The sequence below is a fragment of the Capra hircus genome, chromosome 21 (assembly GCF_001704415.2).
Source record: "Capra hircus breed San Clemente chromosome 21, ASM170441v1, whole genome shotgun sequence".
In the NCBI taxonomy this organism is placed as follows: domain Eukaryota; kingdom Metazoa; phylum Chordata; class Mammalia; order Artiodactyla; family Bovidae; genus Capra; species Capra hircus.
The window spans coordinates 22687249-22710429 of NC_030828.1; the positions used below are offsets into that span (position 1 = coordinate 22687249).

The 23181-nt window shown below is 47.5% G+C and overlaps 1 protein-coding gene across 1 annotated transcript in view; it reads right to left on the reverse strand.

The window, feature by feature from the left end:
* Window positions 1–23181, reverse strand: part of LOC102184573 (liprin-alpha-1-like) — a 118225-nt gene that overhangs the window by 32304 nt on the left and 62740 nt on the right.

The window sequence follows — 23181 nt, forward strand, 5'->3', positions numbered from 1 at the left end:
GGGAGGGTCGGGGCGCCCTCTGCACCAGCTCGTCTGGAGTGAAGACCTCCTTGGGGCAGAGCTCCAGTCAGAGAATCTCAGCTTCCTGGGGCCATTGTTTGTGGCTGGAAGCCTGCATTGCTCGTGTGGAGTGTGGTTGGTGAAGGAGACTCCACTGTCTGCTGCGAGGTTGAGGCGTGGTGTTGCTGGGTGGCCGGTTCTATCAGTAGGTCTTATGGAGGGGTGTGTGTTTGCACAAGGGTGCCAGTTAAAGGTCGTTTTCTCTCCCCGAAGCGTGACAGGCTCTCAGGACGGTCCCGGGGGCAACCCCAGCAACAGCAACAGCAGCCAGGACTCGCTGCAGAAAGCCCCAAAGAAGAAGGGCATCAAGTCCTCCATCGGTCGTTGGTTTGGCAAGAAGGAAAAGGGCCGGCCTGGACACACCAGCAAGGGAGGCGTTAGGACCAGGTGGGTGCTTCGCCGTTCAGAGGGAGGAGGGTCTGCGATGTATGTCCCTTCTGTGTCTCCCCCGCTGTGCCCCACGAGGCTCCTGTCACTCACGCTGGTGTCCTTCTGGGAGGAGCAGAGGAGGCGTCAGTCTTCTCTAGGGTCCGAGATGATCAGATCAGTTGATGAGTGGATGGGTGGACGGGTAGATGAACAGATGGCTAGCTGGATGGGTGGGTGAACGGAGCATGGAATGAGTAAAGCAGATGCTTATACTCCGATGAGAAACGTATTCTATGAAATGGTTGAGTAGGAGCTGGGCAATGACTGTTTCCTCCAGAACAGTGACAAGTGTTTGGAAACGGCCTAAGTGCTCATCAGAGAGGAGTGAGGTACAATCTGTGGGCACCCCACAAGGAACAGCATCCCCTCCTTCCTTGCCACTTTCCCCATCCCCAGGGGCCTCATGAGGGGTTCTGCCCATGCCCCCACCCCAGCCCACAGCCACTCAGGTCCTCCTGGGGTCTCCTCATCACACAGTGTTTTCATCAGGCCCCCGTCTCTCTCGGCTTCATCTCCTTAAGGACAGGGTATGTTCCTGCCTCTTCAGCCAGATATTTGTTGAGTGTCTTCTTTGTGCTGGGTGTGGGATTTACAGGGTGAGTCAAACAGATGTGTTCTGGAGCACAGTGAACGGGGAAGAGAGAAAAAGGAGCAGATTATTCAATGCTATCCCTCTTGTTAGTAAATACAACACTGAGCTGGATGGTGCATTGATTGTATACCAGATGCTGTGTGTGCCCCTTACCAAGCAGGTGCTGCCACCTCCCGATTTGCAGGGGAGGAGACAGTGACCGTCACGCGGTGAGGCAGTGGTGAGAGCAGGTTCACATCCACGCAGTGGGACCATGCACTTTGCCGAGCCCCAGCCACCTCTCTCGTGGATGCCGCAGGAATGAGATGGTTCTATGTCATCACTGATTCGATGGACATGAGTTTGAGCAAACTCCAGGAGACAGGGACTTACAGCAAAGCCTGGAGTGCTGCAGTCCACGGAGTGGCAAAGAGTTGGACACAACTGAGTGACTGAACTAAAACCTGAGTGTGTGCTAAACTGCTTCAGTCATGTCTGACTGTTTGTGACCCCAGGGACTATAGCCCAGGAGCTCCTCTGTCCGTGGGATTCTCCAGGCAAGAATACTGGAGTGGGTTGCCATGCCCTTCTCAAGGGCATCTTCTCAACCCAGGGATCGACCCCACATCTCTCGTTATCTCTTGCAGTGGCAGGCAGGATGTTTACCGCTAGCGCCACCTGGAAAGCCCCAGGGAACGCTGACAACTAGGAAATGCCAGAAAATAAGGGGGCTGCTCCTAAGTTAAACTGGAAGAGCAGCAAGCACAGGATGAAAAGAGGAAAACACACGAAGAGCGACAACAGTGCCGACAGAAACAAGCCGGGATGTGTTCACCCACAAAGAAAGTATCTGTGCCACTCGGAAGAGGAGCCCGCCAGCCCTTGGAGGGACAGTCGGAACTGGAATGAAAACCGAGGCCATGGTCAGCAGTGCCCACCCACACGGCCAGAGTGGCGTGGTGTCACTCACCGGCTTCCTGTGTCCCCAGAGCTGCTGGGGGTGACATCTGAGTGCTGAGGCCAGGCAGCGTCCCCAGGTGAGCTAAGGCATTCCTGCTCTCCTTCCAGTGCTGCTGTGGGGCTCTCTGTGGGCGGCCACCCTCATCGCCTTCTCTGCCACCCGCTGGGGCCCGGCTGTCCCCCTGGGATCCTTTCAGCCCTTGAACTTGGGTGTTCCCAGCCCTCTGCCACGCCGGACTGGGACGCAACTCAGGACTTGGGCTTGAGATATGAAGGAGACCGTGAATCTGGAAGGACACAGCCCTGGGGCCCTGGAGTGAGCATGTGAGAAGAGCAGGAGAGCAAAGCCCCCTCGGGGAGGCAGCAGAGCTGGGGAACGTGCCCACACCCACTGCTGCCTCTGGCACAAGTGCCTCTTCTTTGCCTCTCCTTGGCCTGAAACAGACCCCAGCTGCTGCTGCTCCGCAGGTGCTTCCTAAAGATTCACATCCTGCAAGAGCTATGTGTGGCTCTGGGGCTGCCTAAGTGTGCTCAGGAGCGTCAGACAAGTGGGGCTGCCACGCCTGATGCTGAGGGAGGGCCTGATGCTGGACTAAGGCCTGATGCTGGAGGAGGGCCTGATGCTGGGGTAGGGCCTGATGCTGGGGGAATGTCTGATGCTACACTAGGGCCTGATGATGGAGGAGGGCCTGATGCTGGGGGAGGGTCTGATGCTGGATGAGGGCCTGATGCTGGGGGAGGGCCTGATGCTGGGAGGGCCTGATGCTGGATGAGGACCTGATGCTGGGGGAGGGCTGTGCTGGGGGAGGGCCTGATGCTGGGGTATGTGAGGGCCTGATGCTGGAGGGATGCTGGGAGGCCCTGATGCTGGGGGGGCTCTGATGCTGGACTAAGGCTGATGCTGGGGAGGAGGGCCTTGATGCTGATGCTGGGAACTGATGCTGGATGGAGCTGGCCTGATGGCTGGATCTGGGGAGGGCCTGATGCTGGGGGAGGGCCTGATGCTGGGGGAGGGCTGCTGATGCTGGTGAGGACCTGATGCTGTGGGAGGGCTTGATGCTGGGGGAGGGCCTGATGCTGGGGTAGGGCCTGATTACTGCCAGGAGGGCCCTGATGCTGGACTAAGGCCTGATGCTGGGGGAGGGCCCTGATGCTGGACTAAGGCCTGATGCTGGAGGAGGGCCTGATGCTGGGGTAGGGCCTGATGCTGGGGGAATGTCTGATGCTGGACTACGGCCTGATGATGGAGGAAGGCCTGATGCTGGGGGAGGGTCTGATACTGGATGAGGGCCTGATGCTGGGGGAGGGCCTGATGCTGGGCGAGGGCCTGATGCTGGACTAGGGTCTGATGCTGGAGGAGGGCCTTATGCTGGGGGAGGCCCTGATGCTGGGGCGGGAACATCTGATGCTGGACTAGGGTCTGATGCTGGGGGAGGTTCTGATGCTGGACTAAGGCCTGATGCTGGAGGAGGGCCTTATGCTGGGGGAGGGCCCTGATGCTGGGGCGGGAACATCTGATGCTGGACTAGGGTCTGATGCCTGGCGGGGAGGTCCTTGGATGCTCGAACTAAGGCCTGACTGCTGGGAGGTTAAACGTCTGATGCTGGTGGGAAGGTCTGATGGTGGTGGGCAGCCTGCTTCCCAGATGTACACAGAGTTGTGATTATAAATCTCTCTGAGAAATCTTTGTTTCATACTTTCCTGACCACCTTGCTATGTTCTTTTTTTCTGAAGCATAATTGCTGTGCAATATCGGTTTGCATTTCTGCCGTACAGCAACATGAATTAGCCATAGGTGTACGTGTGTCCCCTCCCTCTTGAATCTCCCTCCCACCTCCCCCTGCTACATTCTTGTTTCTATGGATATATGAATAATAAAGACTGTTGACTAAAATAACATGAAAAGCTCCCACACACAAGTGTGCACACTGTACACTCCCTAGTGCATCATTCGGGTCCACGTCAGGGTTGCCCTCGGCCACCCCGCCCTGGGATCCACGGTGAGCCTCGACACCTGCACTTTGTTCCCACCCTCGGCCTGCTGCCCACGCCTCAGCAGCAGAGGGGCCCTGTCCCTGCAGGTGCTGAAGTGATGGAGTCCCTTGTCTCCGGAGCCAAGGACATGAATACCAGGTCGGTCGTCCTTTGGGGACACCTATACTTCCGCCTTCTAGCCTTTCCATTGTATCCATCCGTTTCTCTTAACAGAATGTCCGTGTGATGACACGGGCTCCCATGACCAGCTCTGGTCTGTTCTCATTGAGAAGTACTGCTTACCCTCGGCACTCTTTATTGGCAGTGGAAATTTTGCTTCAGTCCTTTATTGAAAGAAAGCAATAAATAATCCTGTCATAAGAAATAGTTCAAAAGTAGACTGTGCATACTTTGTCACATATTCAGGAAGTTCACAAAAGATTAATAGAAAATCAGAATGTTAACAATGAATTGTACAAGGAAAGGCAGAACACACATGTGAAAGAGACATGCCGTCTGTGTCTGCTGAGAGATCAGCTGCATAATAAGGCACCATGATCTGAACGCATCTCTTCTGGCTGCTTTAATATGCTGCTGAAAAAGTAAAAGTTACATTGGCTACTTATACTATCCAAAATGGCTATGTCATCAAAATCTAAAACATGTATGCCTAGGTCCATTCTTTAAACATGTTTACAAACAGATGTAAAAAGATGATTTCCATCAGAATAATAAGGCCTTTGTCAGAGGTGCACTAAGCTGTCTGTCTGTCGGGGATGTGGCGCCCTCAGTGTCCAGCTCAATGGCTCCGCAGCGGGTGCAGGGCATCGCGATTGGTCCTCGAAGAGTCTCACCGGAGAGGAGGGATCCTGGGTCCACAGAGACTAGGGTTACAGGAGAGATTGTCATAGTCGTCTTCTAGTTATCCTTTCAGCCTCAAATTTCATTAAAAGCTCACATTTAACACCCAGTACTTTTAAATCGCTTCATGCTGCAGACAAAAAGCATTTCTTCCCAGAAACAAAGTACAGTTTAGGTCAGTCGTTGAAATACAATAATTGGTTGAAATTAAGTTCGCTGATTTCAGAGTGATTGTTGGAGAGCTTGGTTACATTCTGGAAGGATAATGCACACCGTGTCATGAATGATTTTACAATCGCAGTAAAACCCCTTCTCTCATGGCTTAACATTTAAAAATTAAACGAGAATAATGACAGTAAATGCATCATTTGCAAAAGCCCTATATTTGTTCATAGGATTTATACAGACAAGTATTACAGTACAACCATTTGAAAGACTAAAATCAGGATATCAGAACATGAACTGATCTGAAACGGATATTCATAGCCTGGATATACAAGAAAAAGGAAGTATATAAATGAAGTCATAAGTTTACATAAATATAAGAAACATTAAATTTTAAAATATTTTCTCTATGGTATTCACGAATTTTTCACTAATTAAAAATTCTGTAATAAAATATCTTATGGTCCGTATAACAAGTATTGACAGATTAAAGATTGCATCAAGTTCAAAATGTAGCCTTTGTTGTATTCTGGTCGCTGTATAATCACCTACAGAAGTAGTGCGGGTAAACTGGAAACAAACACATAGACGAGTCAGTCCTGGGACGGCAGCTGGTGCCCGAGGCCCTCCTCTCCAGACACCCCGCCCCACCCCATTCTGGGCTTCAGCTGCTTTGAGAATTCAGAGAAATGTGAGGGACCAAGCAGATCAAGGAGAGAACTCTGTGGCTGACTTTATTCTGACATATAGCTAAAAGCTGCTGGTAAAAAAAAACTTAAAACCCAATCCAGCTCTCTAGCTGAGATGTGAACAGGACAGAGCAGACAGCCTCCTGCTCTCAGAGTGGCTCGAGCAGGGCTGGGCTCCCGGGCTGGACCCACCAGAGGACCGCCCAGAGCAGCCCCTGCAAGGGAGGGTGGCCCCTCAGCGGTGGCTGACCCCCAGATGCCAGGGCACTTCTGTGTTAAACACTGGCCTCTGGATGAAGAGGCCCAGGGCAGGGCAGCCCTGTGACCCCTGCTGCTCTGGGCCCTGTTCCCTCCGAGAACGTGCACGCAGGGCATGGCCAGCAGCACTGCTGCTGTGGGAGGGAGACCGTGTGCACGGACGCGAGGGAGACGGGCCATGTTTTACAGGATAGGTAAGGGCACGTATTAGTGGAAATTACCCTAAAACTTGGTGTTTTAAAACTACAGCCTTATTCTTCCTGTTCAGTCACTCAGTCGTGTCTGACTCTTTGTGACCCCATGGACGGCAGCATGCCAGACCTCCCTGTCCTTCACCCTCTCTCAGAGTCTGCTCTAACTCACATCCACTGAGTCGGTGATGCCATCCAACCATCTCATCCTGTCGACCACTTCTTTTCATGCCTTCAATCTTTCAAGCATCAGAGTCTTTTCAAGTGAGTCGGCTCTTCCCATCAGGTGGCCAAAGTATTGGAGCTTCAGCTTCAGCATCAGTCCTTCCAATGAATACTCAGGGTTGATTTGCTTCAAGATTGACTGGTTTGATCTCCTTGCTATCCCAAGGGACTCTCATGAGTCTTCTCCAGCACCACAGTTAAACAAAGCATCAGTTCCTCGCTGCTCAGCCTTCTTTATGGTCCTGCTTTCGCATCCGTACTTGACTACTGGAAATGCTATAGCGCTGACCAGACGGATCTTTGTCAGCAAAGTGATGTCTCTGTTTCTAATACGGCATCTAGGTTTGTCACAGCCTTTATTACATCGCCATTTCTAATGGTTCAGTGTAGTTTGGTTCTCTGATACTGAGTCTCACCAGATTGGGGCTGTGGTCCCTTCAGGCCTGAATGGAAAGGACGTGCTTCCAAGCGTACACATGAGGTGGGGGCTGGACTCAGTTCTTGGGGGCAGTTGGCAGGAGGCTGTCCTTTGTCCTTGTGATGTGGGCCTCTCCGTTTATTGTTTATTGTGATGTGGGCCTCTCCACTTATTGTTTGTTAGTCACTCAGTCATGTCAGACTCTTTGTAACCCCATGGACTGTAGCCTACCAGGCCCCTATGTCCGTGGAGTTCTCCAGGCAAGAATACTGGAGTGGGCTGCTATTTCCTTCTCCAGGAGATCTTCCCAACCCAGGGGTCAAAGCCAAGTCTCCTGCATTAGCGGGCGGATTCTTCACGGCTAAGCCACCAGGGAAGCCCAGTCCTCTCCATATGTGTGTATGTACATGCTAAGTCGCCTCAGCTGTGTCCGACCCTTGGCCACCCTGTACGAGGCTCCCTCTGTCCATGGGATTCTCCAGGCAAGAATACTGAGGTGGATTGCCATGACTTCCTACAGGGGATCTTTCCAATTCAGGGATTGAACTGGCATCTCTTGGGTCTCTAGCAATGGCAAGCAAGTTCTTTACCCCCAGTGCCACCAGGGAAGCTCAGGCCTCTCCATAGGTTTGCACAAAACATGGCAGCTTGTTTCATCAGATCAAGTGAGTGACAGGAGGTGGGGGAAGTCACCATCCTTTTACCCTGATCTTGAGACATCCCACTGCTTCTAGTTGATCCATTTCTCGGTATTTTGTCTGAAATTCTGACAGGTCTGAGATCCTACTTCTGAGTTAATGAGTTACCTTACCACAGTTATTTATATGAGTCTTTATGAGTGTGCACGTATACCTGGGTAGCATGTATTTATACCAGTATACAAGTGTATATGTATGCATACAAACATATATGCTAGTCAACTGTATACACACCAGCCCATCATGAGATCTCTGGATCAAGCATCAGACTGTTTCATTGCCGAGTAAACTTAGCCCTGGTTCCCCACAGAGGGAGAGGGTAGAGGCATGTGTACCTGTGTGTGCAATGGGGTTTATGCATAAATTCCAGGTTATGAAACTCAGAGCTTACATAGATGGCTGATGCATCTGCTCCTGCTCTACACCTCAGTAGGAAAGATCCTGTATTTTCTTCTGGAATAGAAACAAAGTCTCTTTCAGAAGAAAGAAGCCTAGAATGTGAGTACGTGGCCCTGATCGGCAGGGGACAATCTCTAGCCGCTACAGGGCGGTAGCCAACCTCTCCCTTCTAAGGCATGTCAACTATTTGTGCTTGTTGCGTGCTAAGTTGCTTCATTCATGCCTAACTCTTGGCAACCTATAGACCTTAGCCCACCAGGCTTCTTTGTTCATGGGATTCGCCAGGCAAGAATACTGGAGTGGGTTGCCATGCTCTCTTACAGAGGCTCTTCTTGGCCCAGAGATGAAACCAGCAACTCTTAGGTCTCCTGCATTGTCAGGGAGGGTTCTTTACCACTAGCACCACCTGAAGAGTCCTGTTAACCCTTCAAACAGCCTTTAAGCAAAGTTGGCCACAATCTTTGCTCAAAGAACTTAAACTTTAAGCAAATCTGAAAAATGTCATGTCCATTTTATAAATTGAAAATAATAGGATTAAAGGCCAGAAGTTTGTCCCCAGTAGTAAAGATAAGCAGGGTGCACACAGTCTCTCTGCCTGGATGGTAAACATTCACTCTATAGAATTTCATTAAATACATATAAACTTTTAAAGATTTTTTGACATCCCCCAATAGTTTGAGTTGGACAAATAGAAAATACAAAACTCAGTTTTTGGAATAGATTCCACAAAACCGTGAAGTGACTTTTCACCCATCCCTTTCCTGGGTCCTGAGTCATCTTGGCCTTTTTTTTTCTTGACTCCTCAGACTCGGGTTTTACCGTGTCTCAGCACTTGACTGTCTTCCTCTGGATTCTTTTGTCTTTTCTGTCCTCTTGGGCATACCTCATGCTCTCCCTGCTGAATCACAGCAAAAGGTCTCTGGCTTTGACAGCTGTTTCTGTCCTCCATTATGCTACCATCCCACAGGAGTCTGGAATCTTCCTGATGCAAACCACTTCCCAGGATTTCCACCTCTTCCTCCCTGGAGAGTGTCCAGACAATGTCTTATTAAGCACTTGGTTTTTGCTCCATTCTCTGAGTTGCTGAAACCATTTCCACACGAACGATCATTTTAGTCTACCTATTAGCCTTGTTAAATAATCATGGATTTTAGAGACATTTGGGCTTCCTCGGTGGCTCAGATGAGGAGGAATCTGCGTGCAATGCAGGAGTCCTGGATTCAACCTCTGGGTTGGGAAGATCCCCTGGAGAAGGGAATGGCAACCCATTCCAATGTTCTTGTCTGGAGAATCCCCTGGACAGAGGAGCCTGGCAGGCTACAGTTCATAGGTTGCAAAGAGTTGGACACAACTGAGTGACTAACACACATATAGACATTTATGTGACAAAATGTTTTTGTAGTATTATTCAAATGTCAAAAACTTCAAAATAATTAAAATGTTCCCAGTGGGATTCTGGTTAAGTTACAGGTGTTAGACCCATATAGTATGTTAGGGAGTTATCAAAAGTAACATTGTAGCAAAATAATTAGTGAAATGAAAAAATGTTTAAAAAAAAGTGTTTAAAAATGTTTAGAGGGAAAAACAAGATTATTAATAGTAGTTACCTGTGGTGGTTTTAAGGCAGGTGCACAAATTCTTTGATCTTTTTCTTTCAAGATACATAGCTGAACATGGGGTGCAATTAGTGAGCCATCTGTAATCCTTAGGACATGGCAGAGGTGGCTATCCATGACCAGCTGCTAAAACTGGGATCTCTCTTCCAGATCGAAGGGCCAGCAACAAGCCATCACAGCAAACAGTTCCTCAGGACAGTGCGGTAACCGTCTTTTAGGGCACGCAGCCATGTCAAAGGGGTCCCTGTCCACGTAGGGCATTTGGCCCAGAGTCAAAAGCTAGCTCCCACAGCATCCCTAAGAAGGCGCACAGGTCACTGGCACTGGAGAACTCGTTATTAACCAGACTTTCAAGGGCCGTCCACCAAACCCGCCTGTTCTCATTGCCCCCCAGGCAATGACAGAGTCCATGGGGAACACGTCTCTGCAGACAGCATTGTCTGCGATCTTAACTTGAAGTGTGTCCTCAGCGACACGGTTCCTAACAGCCACATCTTGGTGGATGACTTCCCTGCTGGACAGATAGCTCATTCCTCAGGCAATCTGAACAGTCATGTGAACCAAGGCTTGTTGAGACACCGGCTGTGGATTATGGGCCTCTACTAACTGGCGCTGCCGTAAAAACAATCTAAGATTCCCCCAGTTCATGTAAGCCAATATCCCCAAGGGCTTTTCTCCTTCTATACACACCCTGGTGACAGCAAGAAGATTTCTGTGATGAAGACCGCACAGCTTACAGCTCTCAGTGAGCATCATTGTCACCCGAATTTCAGAAGCTTGATCTTTATCCGTTTTTACAAATACTTGCTTTTCTTTATCTGGATCTTTTTCTTTTTCTTCCTTTAGCCACAGACTTTATTGTTTGAATATTTGCAACTATTATTCTATACACTTTTAATTTCTTCCAAAACTCTATGCTCCGTATTTGCTAGGTCACTTCACTCTCCGTTTTATTCTACATTTCCATCAAGCAGTGTTTCCCCAAATCACAATCTGCCTGGTTGTGTATTGTTGCTGTTCAGTTGCTAAGTTGTGTCTCTCTCTTTGTGATGCCATGGACTGTAGGCCACCAGGCTCCTCTGTCCCAGGCAAGAATTTCCCAGGCAAGAATACTGGAATGGGTTGCCATCCCTTCTCCATATTTGGATCTTTTTCATCTACTAAGATCCCATGGAAAATATGCTCAAAATACCTTATTGAAGTTCATCTTTTAGAATTATCCTCTCCCTGGATATTGCAATATCCTTCACCTGAGCGCTGGCCTCCGAAAGAGTGACACTTCTCAGATCGTTCTTCTGTCTTCTACCCTGCTTGAGTGAAAATAAAAACAAAAACCAAACTCTGTCGCTATGTCAGATACGATATCATCAACACAGTTCAGAAGGGACAATGCAAAACAATTTTTTAAACAAAAGCATGTTTATTATGCAATCTGAGACAAAGTGCAATCAGGAGGGAGCCTGATTAGACTTTAAAAGAAAATGCACTCAGGAGTGAGTCTGGAATCAGAAGCAGCTTTGGTACTTGTTGGACTGTGATCCTCAGCCGCTTCTGCCTAAACACACAGAATGGATGGGTCTGGTGCCCTGTGCTGGGCTGCAGGCCCAATTTCTTAACACAGGGCAGACGAACTGGGCCCACCACCCCTGTGCTCAGTGGGCAAAGGTGAGTCGCTCTCCTGTCCTCGTGGGGCTAGCGGGAGGGACTGACTGGAGACAAAGTGCCATGGGTTACACTGCAGAGGGGTGTGATGCAGGAGAAGGGTGCCGATTTTATTGATGGCAGCCCCATCCACTTCTTCTTCCATCTTCCTGGCTTCTTCCAATTCTCCTGGATTTAACACCAATTAACCTCAACTTTGGCCCCTTACCTAGAGTTCTCAAGAATTTCATCTGAGTATAAACAGGAGGAGGAAAAACAAATTAAAAAATAAACCTTTTTGCTGTGCTCAAAGACTCAGCATCACCATCCTGCTCTTAAAAAATGGAGTATAGCACCAGAACACTGCATCTTATTCCCTTTCATTTCGTTTCATAATAGTTGAAACTAACATGAGGTGCTTTGACCGAAAGTCAAGCTTGTTCTAGACCCGTTGAGTTCAGTTCAGTTCAGTTTAGTTACTCCGTCGTGTCTGATTCTTTGTGACCCCATGAATCGCAGCACGCCAGGCCTCCCTGTCCATCACCATCTCCCGGAGTTCACCCAGACTCACATCCATCAAGTCAGTGATGCCATCCAGACATCTCATCCTCGGGCGTCCCCTTCTCCTCCTGCCTCCAATCCCTCCCAGCATCAGAGTCTTTTCCAATGAGTCAACTCTTCACATGAGGTGGCCAAAATACTGGAGCTTCAGCTTTAGCATCATTCCTTCCAAAGAACACCAGGGCTGATCTCCTTTAGAATGGACTGGTTGGATCTCCTTGCAGTCCAAGGGACTCTCAAGAGTCTTCTCCAACACCACAGTTCAAAAGCATCAGTTCTTCGGCACTCAGCTTTCTTCACAGTCCAATTCTCACATCCATAGATGACTACTGGGAAAACCATAGACTTGACTAGACGGACATTTGTTGGCAAAGTAATGTCTCTGCTTTTGAATATGATATCTAGGTTGGTCATAAATTTTCTTCCAAGGAGTAAGCATCTTTTAATTTGATGGCTTCACTCACCACCTGCAGTGATTTTGAAACCCAAAAACATAAAGTCTGACACTGTTTCCACTGTTTCCCCATCTATGTGCCATGAAGTGGTGGGACCAGATGTCATGATCTTCGTTTTCTGAATGTTGCACTTTAAGCCAACTTTTTCACTCTCCTCTTTCACGTTCATCAAGAGGCTTTTTAGTTCCTCTTCACTATCTTCCATAAGGGTGGTCAAATCTCCATATCCGAGGTTATTGATATTTCTCCCAGCAATCTTGATTCCAGCTTGTGCTTCTTTCAGCCCAGCGTTTCTCATGATGTACTATGCTTAGAAGTTAAATAGCAGGGTGACAATATACAGTCTTGACGGACTCCTTTTCCTATTTGGAACCAGTCTGTTGTTCCATGTCCAGTTCTAACTGTTGCTTCCTGACCTGCATAGAGGTTTCTCAAGAGGCAGGTCAGGTGGTCTGGGATTCTCATCTCTTGAAGAATTTTCCACAGTTTATTGTGGTCCACACAGTCAAAGGCTTTGGCATAGTCAATAAAGCAGAAATAGATGGGGTTTTTTGGAACTCTCTTGCTTTTTCGATGATCCAGAGGATGTTGGCAATTTGATCTCTGGTTCCTCTGCCTTTTCTAAAGCCAGCTTGAACATCTGAAAGTTCATGGTTCACGTGCTGAAGCCTGGCTTCGAGAATTTTGAGCATTACTTTACTAGCCTGTGAGGTGAGTGCAAATGTGCGGTAGTTTGAACATTCTTTGGCATTGCCTTTCTTTGGGATTGGAATGAAAACTAACCTTTTCCAGTCCTGTGGCCACGGCTGAGTTTTCCAAATTTGCTGGCAAGTTGAGTGCAGCACTTTCACAGCATCATCTTTCAGGATTTGAAATAGTTCAACTGGAATTCCATCACCTCCACTAGCTTTGTTCATAGTGATGCTTTCTAAGGCCCACTTGACTTCACATTCCAGGATGTCTGGCTCTAGGTGAGTGATCACACCATCGCTTTTATCTTGGTCGTGAAGCTCTTTTTTGTACAGCTGTTCTGTGTATTCTTGCCACCTCTTCTTAATATCTTCTGCTTCTGTTAGGTCCATACCATTTCTGTCCTTTATCGAGCCCATCTTTGCGTGAAATGTTCCCTTGGTATCTCTAATTTTCTTGAAGAGACCTCTAGTCTGTCCCATTCTATTGTTTTCTCTATTTCTTTGCATGGATCGCTGAGGAAGGCTTTCTTATCTCTCTTTGCTCTTCTTTGGAACTCTGCATTCAGATGCTTATATCTTTCCTTGCAAATGGTGATTGCAGACATGAAATTAAAAGATGCTTACTCCTTGGAAGGAAAGTTATGACCAACCTAGACAGCATATGAAAAAGCAGAGACATTACTTTGTCAACAAAGGTCTGTCTAGTCAAGGCTAAGATTTTTCTAGTAGTCATGTATGGATGTAAGAGTCAGACTATAAAAACAGCTGAGCAGAGAACTGATGCTTTTGAACTGTGGTGTTGGAAAAGACTCTTGAGAGTTCCTTGGACTGCAAGAGATCCAACCAGTCCATCCTAAAGGAAATCAGTCCTGGGTGTTCATTGGAAGGACTGATGTTGAAGCTGAAACTCCAATATTTTGGCCACATGATGTGAAGAGCTGACTGATTTGAACAGACCCTGATGTTGGGAAAGATTGAAGGCAGGAGGAGAAGAGGATGACAGAGGATGAGAAGGGGATGACAGAGGGTGAGATGGTTAGATGGCATCACCGACTCAATGCACATGAGTTTGGGTAAAGCCCGGGAGTTAGTGATGGACAGGGAGGCCTGGCGTGCTGGGGTTCATGGGGTTGTCAAGAGTCAGACATGACTGAGCCACTGAAATGAACTGAACTGAACTGAATAGATACCCAGATGTAGAGGAAGGACTTGTGAACTCAGCTGGAGAAGAGGGAGGGACAAATTGAGAGAGTAGCATTGAAACATAGCCACTACCATATGCAAAATAGCTAGCTAGTGGGAAGTTGCTATATAACATAGGGAGCCCAGCAGGGAGCTCTGTGACGACCTAGAGGGTGGGATGGTGGGAAGTGCGAGGCAGGCTCACCAAAGAGTGGATAATATACTTATGGCTTATTTGTGTTGTTGTACGAGGAGAACCAACCAAGCATTGTAAAGCAGTTATTCTTCAATTAAAAATAAATAAATACAATCTGAAAACTATCATTCAACACATATGCAATGTCATTAAACCTGTATGGGATCATCTTCTCTTCCTAGTTGTTTTTCCACTATAAGTACTTATAAATATCATTAAAGGTTTTGAAAATACGATTTTAATATCCACACAATATTGCTTAATACATCATACATAAATAATGAAATTTCAGTCTCAAGATAGAAACATAATACCAAAAAAGGTTTCCAGTCTAAACTAAAGCTTGCATTTTAATTCAGCTTAATGAGAATTCCTCTGAAGATCTAAAATTCTCATGAAAAGTAAATTATGTGGAGTCCTTTTTGCTTTCATCTGTTATGCCTTATTGTCATCTATTTCTAAGGACTCTTGGACTTTGACATTTTGCATTTGACTGTAATTTTTGACTGAGAGAAAATCTTAAATTTAGATATTACGAATGTCAAGAAGTAGTCTTGTAAGTGCGAATCATTCAGTCATGTCCAGTTATTTGTGACCCATGGACTGTAGCCCACCAGGTCCTCTGTCCAGAGAATTTTCCAGGCAAGAATAGTGGAGTGGGTAGCCATTCCTTTCTCGAGGGGATCTTCCTGACCTAGGGGTCAAACCTAAGTCTCCTGGATTGCAGGCAGATTCTTTACCATATGAACTACCAGAGAACCCTGACTCTGCTGTACATGGATGTAAAAATCCTTAAAAGAATATTAGCAATCCAAATTGAATACATTAAAAGAATCATACACTATGATCAAATGCAAGTTATTCTGTGCCTGCAAGCATGATTTATGATCTGCATGTCAATCACTGTGATACACAATATGAGCAAAACTAAGAATAAAATCACATGATCTCAATAATTGCAGAAAAAGCTTTCGACAAAGGGTAACATCAATTTGGATACAATCTTTCAGTACAGTGGCTATACATGGAACATACTAAAGGGTATATAAGACAAGCCCACGGCTAACATCCAACTCAGTGGTAAAGAGGTGAAAAGTGACAGTGAAGTCTGTCAGTTGTGCCCGACTCTTGGCGACCCCAGGGACTGTAGCCTATCAGGCTCCTCCGTCCATAGGATTTTCCAGGCAAGCGTACTGGAGTGGGTTCCCATTTCCTTCTCCAGGGGATCTTCCCAGCCCAGGGATCCAACCTGGGTGTCCCACATTGTAGGCAGATGCTTTACCATCTGAGCCACCAGAGGTTTTCCTAAAAGATCAGGAAAGAACAAGGATGTCCACGCTCACCTATCTTGCTCATCATAGCAGTGGAAGTGTCCTTCCGAGAGTAACTAGGCCAGAAAAGGAAATTAAAGGCATCCCCATCAGAACAGATGAAGTTACACTGTCACTATTCGATTACAACAGGATTTATATGTAACCTTAAAAACTCCACCAAGTAACAACTATTAAAACTAATAAACTCAGCAATATAGCAAGATATGAACCATCAGAGAGAGAACAGAACAGTCCCATATACAAATGCATCCAAGAAAAAAAAAAAAAAGCAAACAAACAAACCCTGAAATAAATTTTACTGAGGGGCAGAAATACCTGTACAGTCACGGGCTCCAAGACCTAGAGTCTGGGTTCAAATCTCAGCTCACCCACTGACCTGCAGAGTGACCCAGGGCAAATCACACAATGATCTGAGGCTCAACATATTCAACTGTAAAGTGAACACAAAACCAGTGTCTCCTCCCAGGGCTGTGAAACTCCAAGGAAATGCTTATTTAGGCCGAGGGGTTGGAGTGTCTCCAGGAGCCTCTTCTTGTATGAAACTCCTCTAGAACTGGGCTCTCCTGAGCCTGTGGGCGAAGGTCAAAGGTAGAGCCTGGGAGCCAAACGGGACTGGACAAGGACGAGGACAAAAAAATACTAGTTCTGTGTCAATGAGGGAAGCCACCTCCTTTCCAGATCTCAGAGTGGGGCCTGCACCGAGGGCCATGCACAGTCAGAAGTGATAACTCCGAACCCCCCACAGCAGGGATGGAGGCTTCCTGTCAAGAACCATCTCTCTGGTCCAGGCTCCAGTGTGATGTAGTGTTGCTTCCTGAGTTCTCCACGTCTCCACCAGGCAAAGAGCTCTTGGGAGCTGGAGGTCTATTAAACCACAGGGGCCTGAGAGTCAGAATGACACAAGGGCGAACAACATTGAAAACTAGCTATATTTTTAAGAAGTGACAGAAGTACAGACGAGGCAGGGGATGAGAAGCAGAAGGACTGACGACCTCTCAACCTTTAGCAGAAATATCTCCACACCAGCTCTGCAGAGCCTACAGGAGGAAAATAGAAAGGAAAAGCAGGCTATGGATATATCTCCACACTGCTGGACCCAGAGATCCAAGTCCCAATCCACCAACATCGTTCCGCATATCCAGACACCAAGAGGATGAAACACAGACCTTGCCTTAGGAGGTCTCAGCCAGACTTAATATTGGGGTTGCTGAGCATGGTCACATGGTCACTATGGACTCAGACCCTCCTCCATGCTCACATCCTCTGCTCTCACAGAAACATACACGGTTCACTACACAGAACCCTCTGAGGGTACTTGTGTATACTAGAAACTGGCAATGGTGAAATGCAAAGAAAAGACACAGAAATGGAAACATGCCTCTGGGGAGCTCTACAAATTAAAAAAGATCTGAAGCGCTTGATACTTGGCATTTTTAAAAAGCTTTTTAATAGGTAAACCCAGAAAGGACATTTCCAGGAGAAAGGACAAAAGAATCATCCCACTGGGGCAATTTGGTATCCATATGGGAAAGTAAGTTGGATCCCTACCTCACAAAACACCACCAAACCAATTCGACACATACTGAGAACCAAATAGATTTAAGGGACTAGATCTGATAGATAGAGTGCCTGATGAACCCTGGACTGAGGTTCGTGACATTGTACAGGAGACAGGGATCAAGACCATCCCCATGGAAAAGAAATGCAAGAAAGCAAAATGACTCTCTGGGGAGGCCTTACAAATAGCTGTGAAAAGAAGAGAAGTGAAAAGCAAAGGAGAAAAGGAAAGATAAAAGCATCTGAATGCAGAGTTCCAAAGAAGAGCAAAGAGAGATAAGAAAGCCTTCCACAGTGATCAATGCAAAGAAATAGAGGAAAACAACAGAATGGGAAAGACTTGAGGTCTCTTCAAAAAAATTAGAGATACCAAGGGAATATTTCATGCAAAGATGGGCTCGAAAAAGGACAGAAATGGTATGGACCTAACAGAAGCAGAAGATATTAAGAAGAGGTGGCAAGAATACACAGAACAGCTGTACAAAAAACAGCTTCACCACCAAGATAATCACGATGGTGTGATCACTCACCTAGAACCAAACATCCTGGAATGTGAAGTCAAGTGGGCCTTAGAAAGCATCATTATGAACAAAGCTAGTGGAGGGGATGGAATTCCAGTGGAGCTATCTCAAATCCTGAAAGACAATGCTGTAAAAGTGCGGCACTCAATTTGCCAGCAAATTTGGAAAACTCAGCAGTGGCCACAGGACTGGAAAAGGTTAGTTTTCATTCCAATCCCAAAGAAAGGCAATGCCAAAGAATGCTCAAACTACCACACAATTGTACTCATCTCACACACTACTTAAGTAATGCTCAAAATTCTCGAAGCCAGGCTTCAGCACTACGTGAACTGTGAACTTCCAGATGTTCAAGCTGGTTTTAGAAAAGGCAGAGGAACCAGAGATCAAATTGCCAACATCCTCTGGATCATCAAAAAAGAAGAGAGTTCCAAAATAACCCATCTATTTCTGCTTTATTGACTATGCCAAAGCCTTTGACTGTGTGGCCCACAATAAACCGTGGAAAATTCTTCAAGAGATGAGAATACCTGACCACCTGACCTGCTTCTTGAGAAACCTATATGCAGGTCAGGAAGCAACAGACTGGACATGGACAACAGACTGGTTCCATATAGGAAAAGGAGAACGTCAAGGCTGTATATTGACACCCTGCTTATTTAACTTCTATGCAGAGTACATCATGAGAAACACTGGGCTGGACGAAGCACAAGCTGGAATCAAGATTGCTGGGAGAAATATCAATAACCTCAGATATGCAGATTTGACCACCCTTATGGAAGAAAGTGAAGAGGAACGAAAAAGCCTCTTGATGAAAGTGAAAGAGGAGAGTGAAAAAGTTGGCTTAAAGTGCAACATTCAGAAAACAAAGATCATGGCATCTTGTCCCATCACTTCCTGGGAAATAGATGGGGAAACAGTGTCAGACTTTATTTTTTGGGTTCCAAAATCACTGCAGATGTTGACTGCAGCCATGAAATTAAAAGACGCTTACTCCCTGGAAGAAAATTTATGAGCAACCTAGATATCATATTCAAAAGCAGAGACAGTACTTAGCCAACAAAGGTCCGTCTAGTCAAGGCTATGATTTTCCCAGTAGTCATGTATGGGTGAGAGAGTTGGACTGTGAAGAAACCTGAGTGCCGAAGAATTGATGCTTTTGAACTGTGGTGTTGGAGAAGACTCTTGAGAGTCCCTTGGACTGCAAGGAGATCCAACCAGTCCATTCTAAAGGAGATCAGCCCTGGGTGTTCTTTGGAAGGAATGATGCTAAAGCTGAAGCTCCAGTATTTTGGCCACCTCATGCGAAGAGTTGACTCTTTGGAAAAGACCCTGATGCTGGGAGGGATTGGGGGCAGGAGGAGAAGGGGACGACGGAGGATGAGATGGCTGGATGGCATCACTGACTAGATGGATGTGAGTTTGAGTGAACTCCGGGAGATGGTGATGGACAGGGAGGCCTGGCGTGCTGCAGTTCATGGGGTCGCAGAGTTGGACACGACTGAGCGACTGAACTGAAATGAACTGAACAGAATCGAACTGAAGAACCAACGATTGAAAGAAAAACTTCACAAAATTTCGAACAATTTTGGATGAAGGAATATCTTTTAAGTTCAGGTAATGTTAATTTACAATAATTTGTTTGTTTAAGGTGTATAGCAAAGTGATTCAGTGATTCAGCCTCTCAGGTGCTTCCTTGGACAAAATTCATTCCCTTTGGGAGGCCCGTGGGCCATGTCCTCAACTCAGAACAGCTAAGAATCCTGAATACGCAAAGCAGCATGTGGTGGTGCTTGTAGGGGTTTTAGACTGAATAAATTATTCTAACATGATACAAGTACCAAGCCCAGAGGTCAAGAGAGGATCTCCTAACCTATCTTCAAACAGGAGGCCCTGCTCTCTTGAATGTGGGTGTGTGAAACAGCGCTTGGGAAGGAAAGAGGTGTGTCATGAATATGTTGCCTGCAGAGGACAAAGTGGTGTGTAGAGTGGTTGCGCAGGCACGTCCCAGGACACTGAGCACACGGACACAGTGACTGGACTCTCAGCCCTGCTCTTGGGGCATCGCACTGTCTCCACTGCTGACACAGGGGGAGCAGCTCATCCGTGTCCTGGAGAGTATGGTCACATGACCCGAACCTGGCCAGTCGGTATGTTCTATCCCTCCTGGCCACCGTGATTGGCTCAGGACTGGTGCAGTGACCAATCGGGGCTCAGGGCCGGGCCTGTCGCTGGAAGCAAGGGAAGAGGAGCTCGCCTTCTGCCAGAAGGGGTGGAGCTGGGTGAGGTCAGGCTCCAGCAGTGGGAGGGGCGTGAGGTCAGCCTGGGACAGTTGGTGACCTTCCTGAGCCCATCAGGGCAGAGTTGCTGGCCTGAGAATGAGGGCGTTGCTGAGCCCAGGGGTTGAGAGCGCCTGTTCCCGCTGTGGTCCCGGAGCTCCACCTGAAACCGGAGGGAAGCGGTCTGCCTGTGAGTCCTCTCCTGCTTGTCTGTCAGCTTGTTTGAACCACACTGGGTTTTCTGTCCAGCTGGCTAAGTGGAGACCCTGGAAATGCAGCTGTGTGGATTTTGGCTGGCTTCAGGGAAGAAATGCCAGATGACACTTGGAGACGCCAGTTTAATCTGGATTCAGGTCATATCTCTTGAAAATGAAGTGAAAGTCCCTCATTCGTGTATGATTGTTGCGACCCCATAGGCTATACAGTTCATGGAATTCTCCAGGCCAGAATACTGGAGTGGGTAGCCTTTCCCTTCTCCAGGGGATCTTCCCAGTCCAGGGATTGAACCCAGGTCTCCTGCATTACAGGCAGATTCTTTACCAGCTGAGCCACAAGAGGAGCCCATGAATACTGGACTGGGTAGCCTGTCCATTCTGCAGTGGATCAGGATCAGGATTCCCAACCCAGGAATCAGACCTGAGACTCCTGCATGGCAAGAGGATTCTTTACCAGCTGAGCTATCAGGGAAGCCCAGTATCTCTTAAGACCAGCTATTCATTGATATCTCTTAAGGCCAGCTATTAATTGTAGGATTACCCTAATTAGTCCTCACAGGATTAAGGTAGCAACCTGCTAAGGTAGCAATCGATGTCTTTATTCTAGAGGACAAAACTGGGGCTGAGAGAAGCGGGTAACAGGTAACACAGCTACAGCAAGGAAGTGTGTACCTAGACAAACTCTCCAGATCCTGCTGTTAGAACCCAGGGAAGCCATATGGTGTGGCTCGTCCATGTGACAGGGGCTAAGGCACCCAGCCCACACTGGATACTGTGGGACCTGACTTGGGAACTGCCGTCTGGAAGCTCCGAGACTCACAAAAGCAATTTGCACTGAAGAGAGGAAGGACACCTCCTTCATCTACCCCACCAGCACCCTCCAGGTACTCCCATACCCTGCCCCCTTTCTCTTGCTTTGTGAGGGAATAAGAGTCCCACTCATGTGACCACATTGGCTGTCCACTGTTCACGAGCTACCAAGTGGCTGCTACAGGAGAGGCCATGAGCCTTTGCCAATGAGTATCTCTCTTTCCTTTGCACCGTGGGAGCCCTCCTCCACACCTGCACACCAGAGGCCTTTTCTGAGACATGTAGGGACCCTCCCTCAGTTTGCAACAGGTTGCATCCATCGCTGTCCTTTCAATGCCTCCCTTGAAACTCAGCTCATGAGCTCCTTTGTCTGCGGCTGCCACGGGAGGGACAGGGCTGACGATGAATCCAAAGCTCGGATCTCACAGCCAGGAATCTGTGTATAAAGGACCTGATTATTCACACTGTAGAGGCTGTAGTAGGTTGCAGGGATCCGTAACCAGTGCTTGGGCCAAAGTGACTCCACAGCTGTTTTAATGCCTGGGGAGGGTTCTGGCTATAGTGGGGGTGGGGTGAGTCTCCTGAGGTTCTGAAGGCCCCCTGTGTGTAGGTTCATGGTGCAGAGAGAAGAGAAGGTGGAGTCCTTCCCTGGAGGTGGTCACAGCTCATGGACGAGCCAGACAGGCAGGCAGGGCTCGATAGCACCTGAGCTGCCTTCATGAGTGAATGGTGTGGGGGCAGAGGAAGAGAATCAGGTCTGCTCCCTTATGTGGTACCCAGGGCAGGTTGTCACCAGAGTAAACACTTGCTATGGTGATGACCATCACTGCTGTCTGCAAAGGGTTTACTTTGGTGTGTGTCTACATCTGAGCAGTCAGGCCGTCTCTAAACTACACTGGCCATGGGCATTGCCTCTCCTTAAACTTGATATGTTTCGTCTCTTCCTTACTTGAACATTCATTGCCAAGAGGGTTTTGGGCCACAAGGGTGTTGGCTTTTTCTCTAGCTTTGTCTCCTGAGGGATGAGTTTCTGGTTGTTGGTGTGGTTTGTTTTTCCAGCTCCCTTTCTTGGCTTATTTTGTGACTTTGTTTCTGCCAGAGGAAGGGCTTAGGATCTGGCTTCTGGCTGAGATGACACTTACCACAGCAATGCCGACGTGGAGATCATGACCACGTTTGCCAAAAGGGCTTTGTTTTGCAGAAGACATCTTGAAAGTACCTACACTGTCCTTTCAGATACCCAAAGGCTATTTGAAATGAAATAAAAAACAGGAATTCTCAAGTTGACTCTTACAATATGCGGGGAGTCAGAAAAATCCCCTGGAGAAGGGAAACACTACCCACTCCAGTATTCTGGCCTAGACAATTCCTTGGAGTGTATAGTCCATGGGGTCGCAAAGAATCAGACAAAATCGGATGACTGAACAACAACAGCAGTGAAGTCTCACCATTTGTCAAACAGAGAAACCAACAGTATTTGCACGACTGTGTGCATGTTCAGGTGCTCATGCGTGTCCAACTCTTTGCTGCCCTGTGGCCTGTAGCGCCCAAGATCCTCTATCCGTGGAATTTTTCAGGCAAGAATATTGAAATGGAGTGCCATTTCCTCCTCCAGGGGATCTTCCCCACCCAGGACTGAACCCAGGTCTCCTGCATTTCAACATCTCAAAATCTGCATTGGCTGGCGGGTTCTTTTCTGCTGAACCGTCTGGGAAACACTCATTACATCACTGGGTTATTCTAAAGTACTTCACTTAGAGTCACTGGTGATGTGAATATTCAGTCATGTATCATTATTGCTCACATGATAATGGAATGGCCGTGCTCACAAAGCAGAGAGAAGAGCCTTTCCAAGTCCAGTTAAATCCTTCGCCACACATATCTTCTTTAAAACTTCTGACTTTGAAATAAACATCAAGCATAAAGACATTGGTTATGCCTCCAGGAAAGACTGAGTTGTACTAAGTGACGAGGCTTCTTCCAGTTCCAACATGCATGCGTTGTTCCCCGGCATCACCAGCACTTCTGTGCCAGCATCTGGGGGTCCTGCAACTTAACTCATGTGACCCTGCCTATCTGGGGTAGTTCCAGACCCCACAGGTTAAAGGCCCAGCCCTACAAGACTCTCCCCCGACTCCAGCCATCATTTGCAAGCCCAGATTGTCACCTGCGCTCTGACCCACTGGCTAACCGTTCAGAGTTCTATAATGACTTTGGGGTCTATTAA